The following is a 23,365-nucleotide window of genomic DNA, read 5'->3' as shown; positions in this document are numbered from 1 at the left end:
AATATAAAAGATAAAAAATGAAACTGTATTTAAATTTTCATTAATATAAATGAAAAAATAAATTTAGTATATTTTTTGCAAACAATTAGACGGGTTTAAATATAATAATTTGAGTTTTTAAGTTAAATTTAACTATTTTTGTGAAAAAAGCCATGTCTCGATTTTGAAGGAAAATGGTTTTTTTTTATTTCACCGATAAACAAAAATTAGGAATGTTCATGCCGCCACTTAGAAATCACTAATACAGTATACCTAAAGTCCGTTAAAAACGACGATAATATCTACAATGATATATAAAAATGGAAACACCGATACTGATCATTGTGGTTTACAGGGAAACCACAACAGAAAAATTAATATTTTCATTTTCCATTCATATAACTGTAATGTTATTTAAACCAAATTAATATTATTAGTAAAATAAAATAAAATTAGTCACATTAGTTTAGAAGTATACTAAAAATATATATTTTAGTCATCAAATGGAAACATTAAAAACAATAAAATTAAACCAAACGCATTTTTGTCAAAAGTTTTTAAAGTTATAAAGTTATAAAGTTTAAGTTATAAAATTTTACTTAATATAGTCGTATCAACAATTATGGGATCTTCTTTAGGTACGTTTCATTTAAAAAATAATCAGTATAAATGTATACTATATTAATATAGTATATTATATTATAATATATAGATTTATTCTTAATTTATATTAAACATAAATTTAATTCGTACTATGTATTTAGGTACTTATAATTTTATATTTATTCTTATATAATTAGATATTCGTACACAGTTATTGAATCCGTTTAAGACAAGTAAAAATCAGCTATTTTATAAGTAGGTACTTAGGGGTTTTTTTTTATAAAAAAAAAAGATATTTTATGGATATTGAAATACACCATAATTATGTATTAATTATGTAATACTAGTCATACAATCAATCAATATTATTACCAACTCATATAATACACTGACATGTACTGCTTAGTTTTTAGTTAAACAAATAGCAATGTTTTATATCGTATATTTAGTACAATTATTTTATTAAGATAATATTAATTTTCAGTGGAGCCGAATTCTGCCTTAGCTTTAAAATTAAATTACTTAAATAATTTATTGGATACTTGGAACATAGTATTATGATAATTATTAGTTTGTGGGTCAAAAAGGCCCACACAATTAATCAATTTTATAAAAGTACCAATCGTTGTTTAGGTTAGACTATTACAACTTAATTTTTAAATTTAATTACTACGGTTTAGTGAAGATCCCACGAAAAACGATAAATGGTACACATAGTGCATAGAAAACAAGTATATTATTTCTGTTCATTATATTAAACTAATGCCAGCAGTCTCGTTATATAAATTATTATTTACTTTAAAAGATATTCAAAATGTAATATTTTGAAATTGTTCGGGTTCAAAGTTCGGTGCCACTGATTTGATATACAAGTGACAATAAATGATTATAAATGTTTGTTTTTTTAAATTTGTTTTAGATATATTCTCATCAATGTTTATCACGACTGGGGTAAAATAATTGTTCTATGAAAGTCTATAATCATGATAAGTGGACAAATATTTATGATATAAATAAAAAATACATGCGGAATACTGATTAGTTCGATCCGATAAACCACCAATGTGTCTAAAAGTTAGAAAATTGACGCAGCTTATCAAGTTTTTTGTGACTAAAAAAATCATACGCTCCGTGAGGTTTATTATACTAAATTATATATATATATATTTTTTAAATAATAATATTGATGATAGTAATGTACTTGTAGAAAGTATATAAATGTATATGTATAAAAATAGACTATGAAAAAAAAATGTCCCAATTCACTTGTTTTTATAGGATTGCACACGTAATTAAACGTTTCCTGCAGACCTCGTCAAAATTGATGCTAGAAACATATATTGCTTTTAGTATACGTATACGTTAAATTGACTCTCAGCAAAACCTTAGAAGTAGAGAAGCCAAAAGCGGAGAACGTTCTTGGATGAATAATCATGAATGTGTCATCTTATAAACACCACTTTATATTGTATATAGAGAGGTACAGTTTTACTCGGCTTTTATTGGTGACAAACTTCTGCAGGATGTACCTATGTGTTTCGAATATGCTGAAATTACCTATTTGACATTGTACAGGTCTCGTTCAAGTGATGTTTGTTTTAATTTTATTTAAAAAAATAAATACAAATTTAAATGTGACTTTGTTATGTTCTATACATTATAATATTACCTATGTGATTAATCTAAAAGTTCACAGCGATTGGCGAGGAGAAAAAATTCCCAGGGGTCGAAAAGTTCGACCACAAGTGTTTATTTTTCGATCGATGAAAGTACAATGCTTTGGTGTGTAATGTAAGGGCAACAACTTTTATAAAACTGTTTTGATAACAATTAATATTATTTATACGACAAATTTGCATGTTTACCTTTGCGCGCTTGCACTTTGTTCAGTAGGTACCTACCTAAGGGTACACTTTTAATGCAATCAATTTGAAAATGTATAAATTACAGCGAGACTCGTACGGCAAACAAGTATTATTTTAAAAATGTACACTTTATGCATATTATGTCGTATATATCAGGTTGATTAACATAATAATATATTAGGGTTTGAAGTTCACTCTGGTCGAGTGTATCTCGAACGTATTATATTGATTAATTTTTTCGTTTATTTTAAAAACAATATCATTGCCGTAAATCGTTGGTAAACGTGCAAATTGTCGTGAACTAATATCGTGATAAGCATGCGTTTGTATTTGGTGTATTATATGAGATTGGTACTTACATTTAAAATAATATCGTTCAAGATATTTCATGTATTTCAAAATAAAATATGTCTTCAAATATTTATAAAAAATAGTAATTGTTTTTCTCAAAATAAATATTGACTTGTAATCTTATATATTATTTATATTATACGTTTATTATAATATTATTATGTCCATATCGTTTCGCTGTAGGACTATGGGCTCTTAGATAGTTGACAGGTAGGAGCTATCTGATATTGTGGAGCTAATTTATTACCATGTGTTGTTATATTGTCCCAAGTCATGTTAGGCGTAGGTATACTGTTTGTCTTTACTGTAGCCAGTGGTAGGTAGTAAAACTAAGCGATTAAACGAAATTAAAATTGAATATTGATAACTATTCGTACAAGTAGAGCTTAAACGAATTTAATTATTATATTAATATGACTATATGAACTAGTAACAATTGCAGGAAATAATATTTATTTTTTTTATGTTATATTGTAGTTTTATTTATTTTTAACAAATATTTATATTGATCTAAAACAGGTACCTAAAATAATGTTTAAAAATAGGATATTGTGATTTTAATTTTAAATTACTTATTGTTATGCTATCCCGGCGTCTTATGATTATTATCGTCTCATTTTTATATTGTAATAAATTCTATCAGAGAGTAAAATATATAACTGAAATTGAGTATTAAAACCAAAGTTTAAGATTATGTTACTTTTATAGATATGATTAAAAATTAAAATAAGTATATTACCTATAAGAGTCGAATTAAAAATATATGGTAATATTATAGATTATAAAAAAAACCACCATTTACTTTTTATTATTATATTATAGCAGTGTTCATACAGAGTAATTTGGGTTTACTGAAAGAAAGTTTTCACATTGTATATTTTAGTGCTAATTTGATATTATTATTATTTATGGTTGAGATACGATATAAGTATAGAACAACGATCGTAATATTATTACATTTATTGTAAGCAAAACAAATTAATTATAATGTATCGAACGATCACAAAAAGTTTTCAAGTATTATATATTATATAGGTAAATCGGTAGTGCTCTTGCACTTGTTGATGTATGATATGCACGTCATTGTATATACATGTATATAAGTAATATTTATAGTAGTTTATTAATTTCTTCGTTATTATTATTATGTATTTATTTAGCAATATTTACCTACCTACTATTAAATTTTATTCCGTAGGTATTTATACGTTTCCATCTCATATTGAGTTTCGTTACATTTGTTTGGATTTTTGCTTCTATTATTTTATCGAGTTTTAAAATTATTCTATTATTTGTATGACCCCACTATTGAAAATGTATATACTTCGTATTCGTTTATGTTCACGTGAAATGTATGGTAGCAATACTAAAGAAACATTTTAGTGTATTCTTCAGTCTTCTACTCTTAGTTCATTTTTCTGTGTTAAAACAACATCATGAAAATAACATTTTGATATTTTGTAGATCCATAAAAATGTTTTAACGTTGCATCTATATTACATTATTATTTTTATTACTATTTTATCTTTATTATCTTTCTTTTCTTTCCACTATTTCATTATTATAATATTAAATCTATTTATTTATATTTTTGTAATTCACCAATGTGCATATATTTTTTTATTTTTTACATCATTTGCGTGTATAGTGTAATAATATATAGATAAAAGTATAATAAATTAAACTGCACATACACGTTAGGTGCAGTTGTATTATTTTATTTCACGCATACTATCCAATCATTTTTATACGCTATTTATTACATATTTTAATGCATTTATGGAAACAAATTAAATGTAATCTATTCCTGCTCCCAAACCATTGTGTTAAAAACGGTTTACGAGTTTGTACACAACAATATTATATACCGTGAAGTTTCATTGTATATCATGTCGGGAACGTTCCGTTTTAAAAGTTTTAAAACCCAGCGCGTTCATTTAATCACTTTTTAGGTGATATAACGTAACAACAACGGGTCGTCGCAGTGTCATTAAACAACAATAGGCAGAATAAGGACGAATTGAAATATTACGAATGGCATCTTAAAGTTTGCTCGCATATACAGTGCTCATATTGCACGTGTACCGATCACAGCAGGGGTAATGAATTGTATAACGCAGTTAATTATAATAATATGTTATGATAATACCGTGTGCAATGCGCGTGCAATTTACACCTATTGAAAGTTCACGATGTACACCGTTATATATAGTTTTAGTCGTGTATTTTATACGCATTATATAATAATTATACACGCGTATATTAATCCGACATTACGGCTCGGGGTATTCATATATTTTACAATAAATAATTTATTCAATACATCATCATAATATATCGATATATACACATACACACACACACCCCAAGTCTGTGTGCGTGTAATATGCGCCTTACATATTGTATCATGAGCGTATAGACACGTGTGACGGGCTGTAGGTTAGTTATACGGATTAATTTTAAAACTTTTGACGTGCAAGTCCCGTGATTTTGGCGTTCTTATAGTTTGCGCCCGGTGGTTGTCTTGCAGAACATATCTGTTGTACATCTATATATTACAGCCGTATATTGTATATTATGCGTGATGTTGACTCGGGTTCTACTTCGGTATCCGACAATGGAATTTAATAATAATATTCGTCGTTCATCAAAACCCCTGTGTAAGCCCGGCCTGTGCATAAACGTAATAATAATAATAATAATATTATAATATAGGTAAACACTAAACCATAATATTCTTAAAACGTCTCGAATACGGTATGAATATATTATCATCATTACTGCCATATTATGTGCATCGTGTGTGTGTGTGTGTAAGCGTGGTTCGAGTGGAAATTATTGCGCTCGGTATATTAGGCACGATAGATAGTACCTATATTTTTTGTTATTATGTATAGGGTAAAAAGTAAAAACATATTTATCTATTCACCCAAGTATAGATAGTACCTATACCTAAGGTAATTCAACATCTATGATTATTATATATAGTGCCGATCTCAGACCTGTGAATTTATAGTTTGATATTTTTATAGTCAACAATTTAGAGATTAAGGGCTACTAAGCTGATAATACTATTTAAAAGGTTTAGAATTTACGTTAACGGTAACTCACTGTCACGACAAAAACATTATAGGTTGCGGAATCTCTGTGTACATATATAATGCGTGAGCGTATAATAGCATATGCGTATATAGCTGAAGTGGAATGATTTTTTTTTCTTGCCTCCTCGAAAATTAAATATAAACTGATTTGAAAAAGGAGAGAGGAAAATAAGGACGAAACTTTTAATGGAGCTGTGGCCGAAAAAGTTTAAATTTACTTTGTTGTTGTTTATTGTATACGCAAAGGATAATATTCTGAAGTTGGAAACGTATAACGCCGCCGATTGATAGATAATCGGTTATTTTCAAAAACACTCGCCGCCGCCCATCCCGTCAATCAATCTCTCGTTGTTGCGTTTTAACAAGTTTAAAGCCCATCCCATCCACACACCCTACAACTGTCCGCACACGAATCTCGTTTGATCGATATGGTTCGAAATAGAACTTTGGGGGTGCGTTTGACTGTTTGCAGCAGTGCGTGAGCTGAGTATTTTTTGGCAACAATTCTGAGTTGATATTATTTTGATTATTACCTATTATTATTATTATTATTTGGCATTAACATTCTCAAAATATACAGATTTGACTAACACTTCTCCACCATAGACACGTAATAACATTATTCAAACGAATTTATATTTGATTAGGCATTTCCACTTTGTTGTATTAGGTAGGTCGGTATTGAATAAAAATGAATAAACAGTCCGACAAAAACCAAATTGTTATTATTGACTTCATAATATTGGATATAATATTTTTAAGTTTGTATACATATTATAATTATTAAACTACACCTAATCTAAAGTTAACGAATGTATTGCATTTTTAATAAATAGAATGTTGTCTTATCGGCAAATAAGTGATATCTTTATACTTGTAGAAAATCTAAAAAAAACGAGTGAAATCCAACTACTATAAGTCTATAAGGAATAATGATACTTTAGTAAGCATAAATGTATGAATTATTATAATATATCAATGGGTGAAATGTTTTAGTAGATATAATGTTATATTTAATTTTACAACTTTGAAATCAATCATGAAATAAAATAATGTTACCATTATAGGTAGGTCGATACCACTAAAAAACTAAACAATACTGAAATGAGTGAAATCTATTCAAACCAACTATTTATTTGATTTATAATATGTAATGGCTAACTTTGTTTAATTAAAAAGCGTTAATTATAACCTATAAAGCTTAGCTTTATTATATTATAATATAGTTACCTATTATAGATGTACCTATAAAAATATATATATTTTTTTATAAGGAACTTGTTGTAGAATATAGTATAACTTATAAGTTTTATAGGTAGATAATATTAGGTACCTATATATAATGTAATTTAGCACCAGTACTGGTGATAAACGTACTTTAAACAACTATAGTATTTAAAAGAAGAAATTGGAACTTTTAAATATAATATTGAAACCTAATTAGGGGTACTAAACTGAATTAACATTAATTCTATGACCACCGAATAGATACATAGGTGATCAGTACCTAATCATTATATAGGTAGGTATAATAAGTGTATTATAAATGTAGGTAAAAACAATAGAACGATCGTAGTATTATGTCTTAATCATATTATTATAAGATTATCGTGTTTTGAATCGAAAATATTGATTGTCTTGGATAATCGGGTATAGTATGCAAAGCAGATAAATAGTCTTATATTATGGAAATAACGATCCATCCATTATTATGGTAATGCACAGCCATGGGTATTTCAATTTTACGAACAACTGAACAAATTGCGTGTATTATAAATTTCACGTAAAATGATAAATAACTGCACGCGGTGGCGTTTAAATGATTGTATGTGCCCACTTATATAGGTAGGGTGGTGTATGTATGCGTTGTTATCCTGCTGGTTCGGTCCATAACGGATGCAGGGTCGTAAAATTATTGTTACCTATAGAATAATATCATATACGAGCCTCGAAATAATATAATATGACGTCAATCCATTAATGTTGCACTTGAATAGGTAGGTACTTAATAATTGCCGATCACAAGTTGGTTTTTGATATGGTACCCCCCGCTGTCGTCAAGTATATAGGCATCTATTTTTATAACTTCGAGTATGTATAATAATATCTATTATGTTGGTGACGCTATTGTAATGTTATGTATACGATCAAACGCTGAAACTTAATAATATATATCTCGTTGAGATCACTAGAGTCGAGCTAAACCGACCCGCGAGAGATAGTTGTCGATAATGATAATAATAATAATAATTATTTTTTTAAATATCTATTTATTTATTTTTAATCCACGTTCTTTATCCCGAGATGGGTTGATTACAGAGATTCCCATATTATTCAACTCACGTCTTCGCCGGAAGAATAATGTTCCGGGATCTCCCATAGTAATAGGTATAGTCGCCTTATAGAATAATAAAATTGACAAAGTTATGCCAAGCTTTTAGAATTTATTGTTTCGTTAACTTTTATCGCCTGTATAATAATATGTATTATATTGTTGTGAATGTGTATATTTTTTAAGTTTTGAAGTGAAAACAAATGAATGTTTCAGAATATGTGCCGTTTGAGTATTTCGTTATATTATCGTTCTTACTAATAAAGTTTTCAGAAGACGTATCGTCGTCGAAACAGTCATTAAAAATTACAATGATAGTTGGATATCATGATAGGAAATAAGGGAATATTGCCAAATTAAAATGAAATACGTAAAAATAATATTATAAAACGGTAGTATGTATATATAATTAATTAAATTATTTATTTGATGACATATTTATAATATAAATTGCTATACATTAATAAAATCTAAAGGGTTGATGCTATAAAATAATGTTAGCTTAATATTTTCACTGTAGATAGTTAAAATAATATTATAATTTTTAGTGTGCATAAATCTATTTTTAGTGTATACTACTGTATAAGCATGACACTGCAACACACACGCGTAACAGTATTAATTATATAATATGGAAATTCTGTGATAGTTGATTCATAATTTATCTAAAAAAAATAAATATATTACATTTCTTATTTATCCTGTTTGTATTGATAGGTTAAATACCTAACGAAGGAGTTGTAAGGTACTTGAATAAATATATAAAAGATTTGGCAGAATTTATTTTTAAAATTATTTCAGATAAGTTGTAACTTTTTAGAAATCCTTCTAATACGTCTTTTATCTAATTTTGTCCTAAATTTACCATGCGATATTATGAGTAAAGCGGTAGTTGTAGTGTTAAATTCAAACTGTGCGTAGTTTATTAGAAATTTGTTTATAAGAAGTTACATTTACACCGGATTTGAGTGCAAGTATAATAATAATATTATATTATTAAATATTATGTACCTACCTACACTGGAAAAAAAGTTTTATCCATTATAATTAAATAAATTAGATTTTTAGAGGTAAAAACATAGAAATGGAATTCATTTTTTCAACGGTATACAAAATGTGAATAGCTGCTGTAAATGTATAACAGTTTGTGAAAGCAATTTGCCTAAAAGTGTTCGATTAAAAGTATTTTTTTGTTCTAACTATGTTTCGAGTTTAGATTAAATTTTATTTTTCACATAAGTACCAAGCAATAAGACAGTCGATTACGTAACGGTGATATAATGCCAATGAATGGCGATGATGATGATGATGATAATAATAATATTTTGTATCATAGAATGATATTTTGTAATAGGTATAACACATTGAACTTGTAATCAATTATAAGAAAACATGTATAAAAATGTTTGATGAAAAACCGTTTAGAATGTTAATAACTGTACATATTTGGTGATAATAACAGAATTCGTAATAAATTATACATAAATAGGTCATTATCTATATAATGTATGAATAAAGACTGTACGGACACTGTCGCACTCATTGGAGCTAAATAGACAATAGTATTTACATATATTGAATATCCAAGTATTATAAGAACCATTAAAAAAGATATGACGTGTTTGTTCTGTAAAATTAACCATTTAGAAAACTGTTTCGTTAGGTATAGGCACCTACTGCGAGTAGATACCCGATAGATAATTACAAACAGTTAAGCAGCTTAAGTAATAAAATCTATAATTTTTATAACAAGTGTACAGGTAAAAATAAAATTTGTCCTTATAGACTGTATGTATAATTTATCTTTTTAAAATGTATTTTAATTGGTAGGTCCTTACGTGTTATTTTAGATATTAATGTCATTGGTTAACGAAACTTTGATTTGTAAACGATTTATAGGTACTATGTTTAAGGAACCTCATAATATTAAATCTATGTAACATATTCGAGAATAGAGAAATGTTATTGCCCATGACTTAGAGATATAAAAACTTAATATATTATATAGATTTATTGTTTGAATATTATTTAAGTTTCTTCGCCAACATTCTTCAAACAAATATCATGTCATTAAATATTAAATTACGAAAGAAGTATTCTTAAAATATTGTCTTATTCGCAAACGATTTTCACTAAGTTGTTGACTTACTTTGTGTATCATTTAAATTAAAATAATACTAAATAAATAAATAATATTATTTTATGAGCATTAAATTAAACAAATTGTCTGTGTAAATGCAGGTTATAAATATTACAACTTAAACAATATTGAAAATATAACTTATATATTATTATAAATTATTTGAAAAATAAGTTCCTAAAGATTTTAAACAAACACAAATATTTAATTCGATTTTACTAAGTACTAATAAACTTATTAAATTATGTAGGTACCCAGTACACATTAGTGCTTAGCGAACCATTCACATTTATGGGTTTGAATATTAATTATTTGTTTATTGATATCTCTACACACTACTACGCTAGTACTAGGTAGTCATTATTATTTATAGCATAATATAATACAATAAATATTATTTTAATACATTAACACACACTGTACAGTTATATTTAAGATTTTTTTTAAATACATCTATATAGGCACTTTTATAATACCACTATACAATTTATGGATTTTTATTGTACCTATATACAATTTATAAACTTTTTTAAATATTGTTACTTATGTGGAATACATTGTGCTTAATTATATTTTTTATAAAACTATGCAATTAGTTATAAATTAATTGAAATTAATTTAGCACGCGACTAAATTTTAAATGTATTTCGTATGAATTTCTTGAAAAAGTTGTTGAGCAAGTTTAACTCAATCAAAATTACACAGTCACCCAGAATGGTTTACCTAGAATTATTCATGGTGTAAAATATGTTATTAAATAACACTGCAGTAGGTACCTATACCTTTAATAAATATGAGTAAACATGCGTAGCGTAACTATATAGCTAAAGTGATACGAATTATTAATAAATTATACTTGGAATAGTATATTATGTAGTACAATCATTTTAATTATAAATTTTATAAATCATAACGTAGTAAAACTTAAAACAGAGTACAGTTACAGTTATGTCCCGTAGACTATAGAGAAAAATTGTTATAATTTGATTGATATAAGGTAAAAATTGATGATATTAGGCACCTATTTTGGACCATTCTTAGCTTTTAGGTTATAGAATTATAGCACTTCACAATAATATAAAATAATATAATAAAATATAATAATAGGTACCTAAATAGGTATTAATCAGTCATGAAAATAATTACGTATTTGTAACCTCGTGTTTACAGACTATAATAACAGTGTCAGAAAACGTAAATATTTCTTTACAATTAGTTTTACTACCAGCTACCACAAATTATTTTTTATAACATTGAAAACGTATGATTAATGAAAATAGTATTCTAGTAAATACCTAAATTAAATATAAATTGTATAGACGTTTTTTGATTATTTTGTTGACGGTTGTATCTTGCGCTATAATATGTTTAATGCTACTTACATGATACAATGGATTACAACTTATATTTTATATGACATAAGTCATATCACTGTAATGATGACTTTTAATATGATGGTGTGACTCGTTTAGACTATATTATAGTTGTATACCATATACGTATAACCTACATAATATATAGGTTGTAAAAAATACTTTTAAAATGTAATTAAAATACTGAATGAAAACTATTTTGATCAATATATTAAATTATGTAGGTACCTATTTGAAAATGAATTAAATTCAAATTTAATATGTTTATTTTAAATTATTTTTTTTTTTTAATTACGATAGTATTTATTTGTTTGAAATGTTCATCCATCATCCTACAGGCAACAATATATTTTATTTAATGATGTTATGAGCAACTGCCCAGCTGTATAGGAACCGTATCTATAATATTAGCTATATATTCGTATATACAATATAGATAGGTAGGTAACTAATAATTCTATGGAATTAAATTTTGTTATTTCAACATCATAAATTACACATTAACACGATCATTTTATGTTCAATTTAAACTTGTTATTACGATTGTCGGAATAATTACCAAATAAAAAGATAAATTGTTCAATACAAATGAATATTCAATACATATCAATAGTTCAATTCGTAGATATTAGCTATAATGTACTAATTAATTTTACAGAAATACTTTGCAACACAGTCTACTAATATTAACCTAACCACTTATGAGTTTACTTTAGAAGGACAAATTATGTAATTTAAAATAACACTTTACTAATATCGTTATAGTATCGTCGCAATAAAACGTATACCAATTTTGATTTAATCAGTTAAACGGTTCAGTAGTGTTCGTTCGTTGAATCAGTACATCTAATTTGGTTAATTATTTATGAAGAGTCTATGTCCGATTTTATATGCCATATTATCGTGAATAATATACGTGATTATATCACCGTATTATTCGTGCATAAAATCGAACGCAAAATCCAAGTTTAATGTTGTATAGCAATTAGTATATTTAGGTAGGTAGGTAGGTATAATTGAAACGGTTTTTTTCGACAGTCGACCGGTTAACGACCGTGAAAAAACGGAATTTAACACGGTCAAGCGACAATGGTAACTTAAGTCACACCGCTCGCAGTGTATGTCTCGTTCAATATGATTTGGCTGTTTTCACAGTAATGTTATTTGTGTGTCGGCCACCCACGTCTTGGAGTCTGGGCCGTTATTGAAGATTATGAATATATAATTACATAATACATAGGTACACGCGTCGCTAGTACAATCGAATCGACAATGAAAACAACACCGTTAATAATGTATATAGATAGGTGGCATATTATGTACCCCGCACGATACCGAGCGGTTAAATCACGCGTATTTAATGATTTAATTAATTGTACTGCGATCACATATTTTATGGGTAATAGAGTAAAAGGTGCACAATACATTACTATATTATTAATATTGTCTGTCTTATAAAGTATTTGAATTTAACCGATCGTTAAATGGGATTCAATGAAATGGTAAACACGTAGTAAACATAATGTTATGTTCGTAGTACAGAACAGCATACCTAATTAATAATACAAGACGTATACAACTCTTATGATAATCCAAAATTACGGGATTGGTATATTATTACCGTTTAGCCGTTATATGAACATTATATATTATTATAATATAGAAAAATAGTAGTTTTTCAAACTTGTTATTGTAATAGGGTAATACCGATGATATAGTTATCTAGTTGATATATATTATTATATATTTCAATAAAATGAAACTTATAAGTTGGTTAATTCGCATAAAAATATTTTTAATTCGATACAATAGGTAAAATACGTAATATAGGTAGGTACTCAAGTCTCAAATACTGTTTAGATGATGAAATTATTATAAGCTCGTATTTTAATTAAAATTTATAGGTACTGAACTTGCCTTTCCCAGTCCTAACACACCTGAACTATTCACAATTGTCAATTGTATAATAACAACTGTAAAAAGGTATTTATCCAGAGTAAGTTAAAATAAATACTTAGGTGTAATATTTGATAATTATTTAATGTAGAAACGTCATATTGAAATAGTAATAATGCGTGTAAGAAAATGTTTTTATATTTTTAAAGTGCTACAGAATATCCTTGACATTCCTAGCTTAAAAATTACGTATTTCGCATTAGTACAATCTATATTAATGTATGGTTTAATTGTATGGGAATCAGCTTATAAAAATGTATTGGAACCATTAAAAAATACTCACAGAATAGGAGTACCAATGAAAAATTATTATATTAAACAAAATTGTAGTACAAATGATTTATTTAGTAAAATAAAAATTTTGCCATTAGAGCAATTGTATGATAAATTATCAACCACTAAAGTGATCATGAATAAAACTGAATATGAATACCAAAATAGATATGATGTACGAGGAGAGAATAGTGGTAACCTATGATTAGTTAAATAAAACAAATACTACGTTGATGGTAAATTATTATATTAATAGGGGTAGGTATACAATTATTTAATCACTTGCCTGCTGATATTAAACAAATTTATAATATTAATAAGTTTAAATTAATGATACAGAATATATACATGCCAGCGTTTGACTAGTGTCTTATTATTATAAATTATACTTCTTATTGTTATAGTCATTATTATCATATTAGAAAAATAAATTAAGTATAAACTTGTTAATACGTGTTTAAATGTGATAAATAACTATGTAACAGACCCCTGCTCCCACCACAAGCTTTGCTTATAACAGTATAGGTAGGTATCAACGTGAATATGAAATATGTTGTAATATTATGTATAAATATAAGTTGATTATCAATAAATAAAAATAAAATAAATACTGATTGAAAATATTGTGAATACCAATATATTAAAATTTAAAATGCTCGGAAAAATAGCTGTTTAAGTATTTTAATGTATAGGACGTGCACTCAGCTCTCCAAAACGCCTTTGGTTTAATATTTAAATATGAATTACGATATATATTTTGAATTGACAACTTTATTGCCCATAGGTTAGGATATACATAGGTCAGAATAAGTCGTATTTTAGAAGAATTATTATTGATATAGATTTAGGTTTATACTGTAGAGTGTAGAAAGTAGATTATAGTATACTAGGTAAGGTACCTCTATATAATATTATTATTTTGATAAATTCAAACTTCGCCGTATTTTAAACGCCCAAGATATATTTTGAGATTTTTTATAGTTTTATGAAGTTATAATAATAATCTTTAACGTTCCTCCTTCGGGACAGAGATGAAATCATCGCTCGCCTAGTCGGTATTATATTCAGCATTCGGAATTATTATCAATAAGCCGTTCTCGTATCCCCGTATACTGATTATTTTACGATTAAGCCCGTATTTAGAATTTTTCGCAGCCCTGATTTCTGCTGAACTCACTCACCCTGCCATTACAAAACCGACCTTAAAACTTTGCCCGGAGAGCGAAACAAAACTTAAAACTTATTCAAATGAAAGGCTTTTAAAATGTTGTGCAATTCTCAAAAGTCAAGGCTCAAGTAGAAAAAAAAAATTAACCCAATCTCAGTGAGTCTTGCAGGAGAAAGCTACGGGAAAGACCGTTTTTATAAACTTTTACAGTTTTCGTACACACGAGTAGTGTACTTATTGATGTTTTTGACAATTTAATTAACGCTTAACACTTTCTTTTAATCTCGGCGTTATTTTTTTTCGTACAATAATATTATTCATGGAAATATTGTCGAGACTTAATACATTTCACTTATAGATTATACCTATAGATATCTAGAGTTTTTCAATCTCATATAGCTTATTTTCTTCAACTTGCAATGAAATACCTCATTAAGGTATTTTGTTAAAAATTCGAAAAAAAAACGTTTAACCGACTCCTTAAATACTCCCATATTAATTGCGAGTTATATTATACCTGAATCATTATTGTTGGTGACTGAGCGTTGTCGTTAAGTTGGAAAACTTATTTGACTACTCTTTGGTAAAATATATCAAGTACATCTACCTACATTGTAGAATTTAAAAATTATGATATTCAATGTGATTTACAATATTCAATGCAGCTATAACTCATTATGACTTTCATATTAATTATAATATAATATTTTACTATTGCGCATTTACAGATAGGTACGTACTAAACATTTTGTAAAAAAAACCACTTTGTTATACAAAGCATGAATTTAATGACATTATAATATATATGTACAACAAACTATACAATGACGTACAAAATATTTCATTCTCATAAGACGCTTGTCCCTTTGTGCTTAACTTTCGCTTAATTGGTTAACAAATAATAAGGAAGACATCGGCGTTGTTCATATACTTTTATTCTAAGGTCTGTGTATTACTTGGAAAATGAAGGCTGTTCCGTTCCAGTAATAGTCGATGCGTTCGAATTTTGAAAATTATGTTTCCCTCCGTAGCTTGTAAACAAATGTTTACGGTTGTACGTTTCTGAGTCTTCTGTCGTTTTTCGTTTCTCAATTCTGGCTTTTGACATAGGCGCTACTGGAGTTTTGTTTGTGACCGGGCTGAAATATAGACAATTATAAATACATGGTACCTTAATTTATTTTAATTTCGTTACACACATCATATTTCAAAATAAATATTTTTTAGAACTATATATTATAATGTTATACATATAGATATTAATATACGTTTATCCAAAATGTTTAATATTATTTTTTACTGTCAGAAAATATTTCTAAAACTATTGTTCAATATTTGATTCTATCTGGGCAAATGTTAATAGATAATATTTATTCATTAAATTATTAAAATATTTATCCTATTTCAAAATGAATGATAACATTTTAACAATAGGTATATAAAATTAGAATGAATTAAATTTAGTAGGTACTTATAGTAATACTAGCTGTAATTTAATTTAAAAACATAAGACTATTTTTTGGCTATACAAATAATACAATATAATTACACATTGTAGTTATTGTTATTGCTAATTTCTGAAAATGATAAATCCTACATTTTGAATTCAACCACTGGAGTGGTAAATTTTATTATTTTTATTATAGAATAGAGATAAAGTAGAAAAATATGTAACTATAAATTATTTGTTCAATGAATAATATATATTTCAAATGGAAAAATGTAAGTACAAACAAATAAATGAATAATTAATAATAATAATAATAATAATAATAATAATAATAATAACAACAATAATTAATTAACAAACAAACCGGTTTCCTTCGTCTCCTAAATCAAGTTAGATTCTTATATATATATATAGATAACTTTAGTATTCACAAAATTTTTTTTTTTAGTTAGGTCATAATTATACTGCTACCTAAACTTAAGTTTTTCAGTAGGCACGACGAAATGTAATATTATTTTAATTGTGAGTGGGAGGGGAGGGTAAATAGGAAATGTATGCAGACTAAGCACTTGCACACTAGTTGCGCCTATGTCTCTCGTCATCAGAATTGGAGTATCGTATACGTATAGTTTTGAAACATCTTTGTCAGTCGTTCAAGGAGCGCATAATTAAAAACTTAAAGCAGATGTGATTTTGTCGATGGTTATAGAGACATGGATTGAGTTTCAGCCGTGCGAATCGTATTCACAAAATTGATTTGAACTTCATTAACCTACTGAAACACAATTTATTAATTGATTTTTGTTTTGGAGTTTTTTACAGACACGCCGCTCAGCTTCCCGGAGGTCAGTTATGTTCTGAGGGGCCACTGTAGGTTCAGCTTGCTGGCCACACGTCCCTCATCATATTTAAAAACTACATTAGGGTTGTATAGTCCTGATGGCGAGTGTATAATATGTATTAATAATAAAATGTCTAAATGAGAATAATTAATTTTGATTGAATAAATATAATATTAACTCCGATTTCCACAGCACTACTAGGTACGTTATTTATTGACCTTTATTGACATTGAATAATTGTTTCATAAACTAATTAATTTCTTATTGTAACTATGTCGATGGCTTCAAACTTTTAACTGAATTAGAAAAACTCATAATATAGTTATTAATTTGGTTATCTTTTCTTAGTTTCGAGTTCAATAACTTCCTTCCAAAGTTGCAAACTCAAACAGTAAAACCCATTTGGTTGTGTAGTCGTATAATCAAATGGTAGGTATATTCGCGCCAATCGAACGTACAAAATGTACACCTAACTAGTTTTATATAGGTAGGTACTCTTGTTTTCACCGCTAATACCCTAATGAAAAACTTCGTTTGAAATGTCCGGATGTTAGAGTTTATTATATAAATCAGATAATAGTATAATATATTTGTATGTTCTGAGCCAATAATCCGTTTTTCTCCGTGGCAATTACCCCATGTCCAAGTGGGAATGTTCTGCTCAGAGGACACTGATTTTACCTTATTAAACATCACTGGGAGATTTAGTCGTTGTCCGCCGCCTATATGTGCCTCACACGAAAATATTCACCTTATTACATTTTACAGGGAGATTTCACGATTTTGTCCACCAATTCGTCTCTTACACATATTTACCTATTTTAAAATTACAGGGAGATTGGACACTCAAGATCGGATTTGCCCCTTAGGGCCTTACTCGATAATTTTTACAGTATACACAAACAATTTTTTTTTATCCTCTGTAAAATCTCGATTTTTTTTCACCAAATCTTACTATAAAACTGAAATAATATTTTACTGTATTCACATTGTCATTCATGTTGGTTGTAACACTGTAGTTCAATTTTTTTTATCGATTTGATAGCAAATTATAAATTAATTAATGAAAACATGAATACAACAAATATTATTACAGTTATATATTAAGATTTGGTTAAAAAAATTTGAGAGTTTACAGAGAGTAAAAAAAAATTATCTATTATACAGTGATCCAATCAATGACGAGGTACATTCCATACCACCTACTGTACAGCAGATCGGTTAATTATTTGTCCACTTTTATTATTTTATTTTTATATCTTGTAGGCTGATAATAAATTATTTACTTATATATCAATGTTGAAAATGTTTTTTTTTTTTTTATTCTATTTATTGTTTTACTATATTACTCATGTTTGATGTTATTATAATAAATGATCTATACTATAATCTCTTAAAATGAGTTTTGGTATTTACTTTTTAGTTGTCTCATCTTGTCCTATACTGATTGATGGAGGAATTCGGTGTTGTTTTTTGTTTCATATGATGAACATAGATCATGGTATAAAAAACAACGATAATTGTGAAACGTTGTGGAAAGATGTTGGCCGAAAATTAAATAATATTTATTGAATTGACAATGGCCGTATTGGGAACAAAAGTCTTAATAATAGACACATCATTACAACCGTCATAATAATAATATTATGATGTGCGTTAGAACCTAGACAGTAGGCATATAAATATCAAATAATATACTGTGGTCTTTGATGCAACATCACGTGTGAATCCGAACAATCGCTTGGTCTGGACAAAAATTCAAATAATATAATAAATATACTTATACATTATCTTACAATAAATGTTTTTGAATGCATATAAAGCGATAAAAAAATACGTAGGCAGCTCCTAAAATAGGAGAGTCATCGCAGTATTGTACAATTAATATTTCACGATTAAATGTAGGTACTTACCTGCCTAGTATTCAATGAATAACACAAAATACGAGTAGGTATTTCGCTCGTTCTTGGTGATAATATTATTGTGGCCGTAAACCGCATAAAAGCAAAATAAAATATTTGTTCAACAGTTAAACTTTATCGCTGTATCTCCTCCACCCACTCTTAAAATATATTTTAGTGTTTCAACCATCGTCCACCGCGCAACCATAATAGTACCTACTTGTAGCAAAAATATTCAGTCATTCGTGTTAAGAGCATTATACACGATACGTACAAGTATGCGAACGACATTGGTTTAGTTAAAAAGTCAACTTCACAGTGACTGTCATACGTTTGAATGGCTATTTTATAATACAAGTTTGAAAATAAAAGTTTGCAATGTAAAAGAAATAAATAAATCATGGTATTTTTTTCCATAATCTTTGCCTATACATCTTCAATGCGAAAACATAAATAAATGAAAACACATAACGAGTGGTTATTCTACGTTAGGTAATTTATATAGATCGACCTCCTACAACTGTTGGTCAATCAATTGCGTAAATTATTATTCATAGAAAAAAATTAACTGAAGTCTTCGATTAAATGTGGCACGGATGTAGTCACATAAACCGTACGACGCACAATTTTAAATAAACAAAACAATTCACGTTATCAAATGAATGGTTATTTGTAAAAAATAAACAAGTATGTAAAAAAGTACAATACAGTACATGCAATAAAGTATGTATAGAACCCACCAAACTAATTGTTATACCGTTCGGAAATTATTTGAGTGATTTTCAAGTAAGATTACACACTTATAAAGACTTATAAAGCGTTCGAATAAAAGGGCACGTTTGAGTGAAATGCAAACACGTAGTTTAGGGGTTGTACGACATATTGTCTGCGGCATTGGTCCGATTTGAATTCTTATCGTCGAATAGTGAACACCATGTTTTCTAGTTGAGGACAAAGTAATGAAAACCATGAGAGTTTCGGACGTGACCAACATAATGTGACATGCGAATTGCGGACACGTCTTAGCTGCTGTTTCAGGGCTAAGCTATATCTACCCGAGTAGTACTTAAATTGTACTGAATTGATGGATTTGGTCAAGAATATTAACGTCTCGCAAAAAAGCATTCCTAATCCTCAGTAGGTTGGTACTTAAGGCTAAGCTAATAGTTAGTGAAAACCATTTTTACAATAATTTTAAAAATAATAACAAATAATAATAAATAGATTTTTGGCAACAGTTTTTGAATAACAGCCTGAATAAATTGTCGATATCAAACGAAAAAACGAAAAATGTAACTCAATTATGTTGACTTCACGTCCGCAATTAGTGTGACGCCTAAATCAAAATCCGTCTCCTCGTCTGTTGACTATTTTATGTCAAAAAAAATTACCTTAGACATTTTTCCCGATACCTATAATACCATGTGCCTACCACGCAATATATTGGATACCTACCTAAAAAATATATTTATTAGGTCGATGGTTACGTAGGTCAGGGAGGAGATATTATTATGTGTAAAATGTAGCAAACATTGTCAATATATTGTACTGATGTCGGTGTCTCCATTAAAAATAACATTTTTCCGGGAGAGATTAATAATTATAGACAGATTTTAATTACCTATGGGTTGTTTTGATGTTTGTAAGAGTTTAGTTTGATTAGTGTACTGAGATTCTATATAATATTCAGCCTAAATTGATGTCGATTCAAAAATTCGTGTTACTAATGGCTAATGCTGCAGAAATATAAAATATGTACATAATATTATATAATATATTTATTAACAATTGATGTATAAGTACTATAATAAATAGTAATACGAGTATAATGTGCTATATTATATTAATATAGCTTTAAAAATACTTTTTAAAACATAAAATTCAGTCGATTCTTACCAAAAAATAAACAAAATAATAATGTATAATAATTATTGATGTACAATGTTGTTGGGAAATAACGATGTTTGTAGATTTTTGTTATAAATTTCAATTCACTGCGTATGTGGTTATAATTTGGGTGTAAATACCTTTCGCCATGTAACTCTATTGACTGCCCAATCAAATTAATATTATGTCAATTGAAAATTTAAATAGGTGGGTAGGTACATACTTGCAACTGTCATATTTTATCAACTTTCAATTTACTTACCATGGTTTAGCTATAGGTACCTACTACACTATGTTACTGATAAGTGATGTCTATGAGTCAGACAAGACGTTTACATTTGATTTTATAAATAATTGATTATTTAATTACAAAATTAATTGTTTCATTTTTGTACTAATCAAAATTTTAACAGTATATACTATGGTCCTGTGGATAAGGTAATCGTAAAATAATGAATTTAATATAGCTTTATGTTACTTCTTTTACTTAAAAAATACATGCAGCAAGAAATAATGAGTGAATCACACATCTGTTATTCGTTATACGATTGTCAATGGAAATTTTAAAATCCTATAGTTTCTGTAGATAGGTGATCGTTTAATACGACACGTTTTCTGGATTTTGAAAAACTATCGTGAAATCCATAATATATAGGTACCTATTGTTCATTATAATATTTTTATACTTATCAAATAATATAAATCCTACATTTAATATAATTCCATTTATTAATTATATACTTACTATGTATTCTACGAATTTGGCCATATTTTATTATATAGTTTGATTAGGGAGAAAATCTCCTACATCCATTAAAACCTTACACTTTTATATTTTCACAACACACAAGTTATGTGTCATAATCGGCCTTTATTAAATTAGATTTTCATCCATCTAAACCACCCCCTCCTACACAACTTACTCACGTATATATTATAAAATAATATAATATTATTCGTGGTCTACGAGAAAATATGTATCATCTATAAGTATACAAAGTTGTAATAAACACATAATATATTATTATAATATTATTTTCACTTGCCTGTTATCGTTCCCTCTCCCTCTCTGTCTCTCTCTCTCTCTCTCTCTCTCTCTTAACCTTCTCCTCTCACACCCTCTACACACCTCTCATTCGACCACCCTTTTCTCTCAGTGTCAGATGCGTGCCCAACAAAGTTGCTACGTCGGATAAATACGTATGACGATGGTCCACGGTATATATAAGTATATTAAAACAACTGTTGTCACTAAATGATTTATGACTCAAAGGTTTGATTCCTCTCTCGTCTACCCATAAATCGCTTAGTTCGTCGTCCGGGGTCGAGGGCGGTCTGCTCTTAGGTCTGTAAGGTTTCCAGTGAAAATGCACTTTATAATATTATATATATATTATTTGTAAGTACCTAACTGGTATACTTACACGATTTCGCGAATTAATCAAACGGAAAATTCACAACTCAGACTTTGTGTGCGCATACAGTGACTGGGAAGCATTTGGGTAAGATACTTATTGTATTGGTTAAACATTTTAGGAGAATGCTATCGTTTTGAGTTGGTACGCAATATAATATAATTTAATAATATAAAAATATTAGATGAATGTGATATGGTTATCGAGAGACGGGATGCTAATAAAAGGTTACTCATAAGTAGTTCATTCTGGAACCATAAGATCTAAAAAATATATAAACTTTATTTTTCTATAGACATTTAAAGTTCGATTTGGACGATATTCGATTTTTAAACAAAGAATAACGATTTTAGTAATAATTTTGATGTAGTTCAAAAATATTTTTTGAGAGGATTTGAAACTTTCAAGTATTTTACTATACATATTTTATATACATAATGAAATTTTCAAAATTTTTAGATTGATATCATATTATTTATAGTTTATACCGCATTACTTTTATTTCAGTACATTATTTCTACACCTAATCATTAATATTATAACAACAGACCGTCTCCACTCAGAATCGATTTTCGTATGCAAAGATTTATAATTGAATTAAAATTTAACAAATCCATATGATATTACAGTGACCCACTCAATGGCGAAGTACTACATGACTTCCACTCTACAACAAAGCGGTTACCTACTTTCTCTCTCTTTTTAGTTTTGAATATTAATATACATGTA

The 23,365-nt window shown here is 27.8% G+C and overlaps 1 long non-coding RNA gene across 1 annotated transcript; it reads left to right on the top strand.

Moving 5' to 3' along the window:
• The first annotated feature begins 1,060 nt into the window (after positions 1 to 1,060).
• On the top strand, positions 1,061 to 2,220 carry LOC107883502. Its single transcript, XR_001679337.2, has 2 exons — positions 1,061 to 1,718; positions 1,861 to 2,220. It is a non-coding gene; the product is annotated as an uncharacterized LOC107883502 (long non-coding RNA).
• Positions 2,221 to 23,365: the final 21,145 nt, after the last annotated feature.

The sequence above is a fragment of the Acyrthosiphon pisum genome, chromosome X, assembly GCF_005508785.2.
Source record: "Acyrthosiphon pisum isolate AL4f chromosome X, pea_aphid_22Mar2018_4r6ur, whole genome shotgun sequence".
NCBI lineage: Eukaryota > Metazoa > Arthropoda > Insecta > Hemiptera > Aphididae > Acyrthosiphon > Acyrthosiphon pisum.
This window is presented reverse-complemented; position numbering and strand designations above follow the sequence as displayed.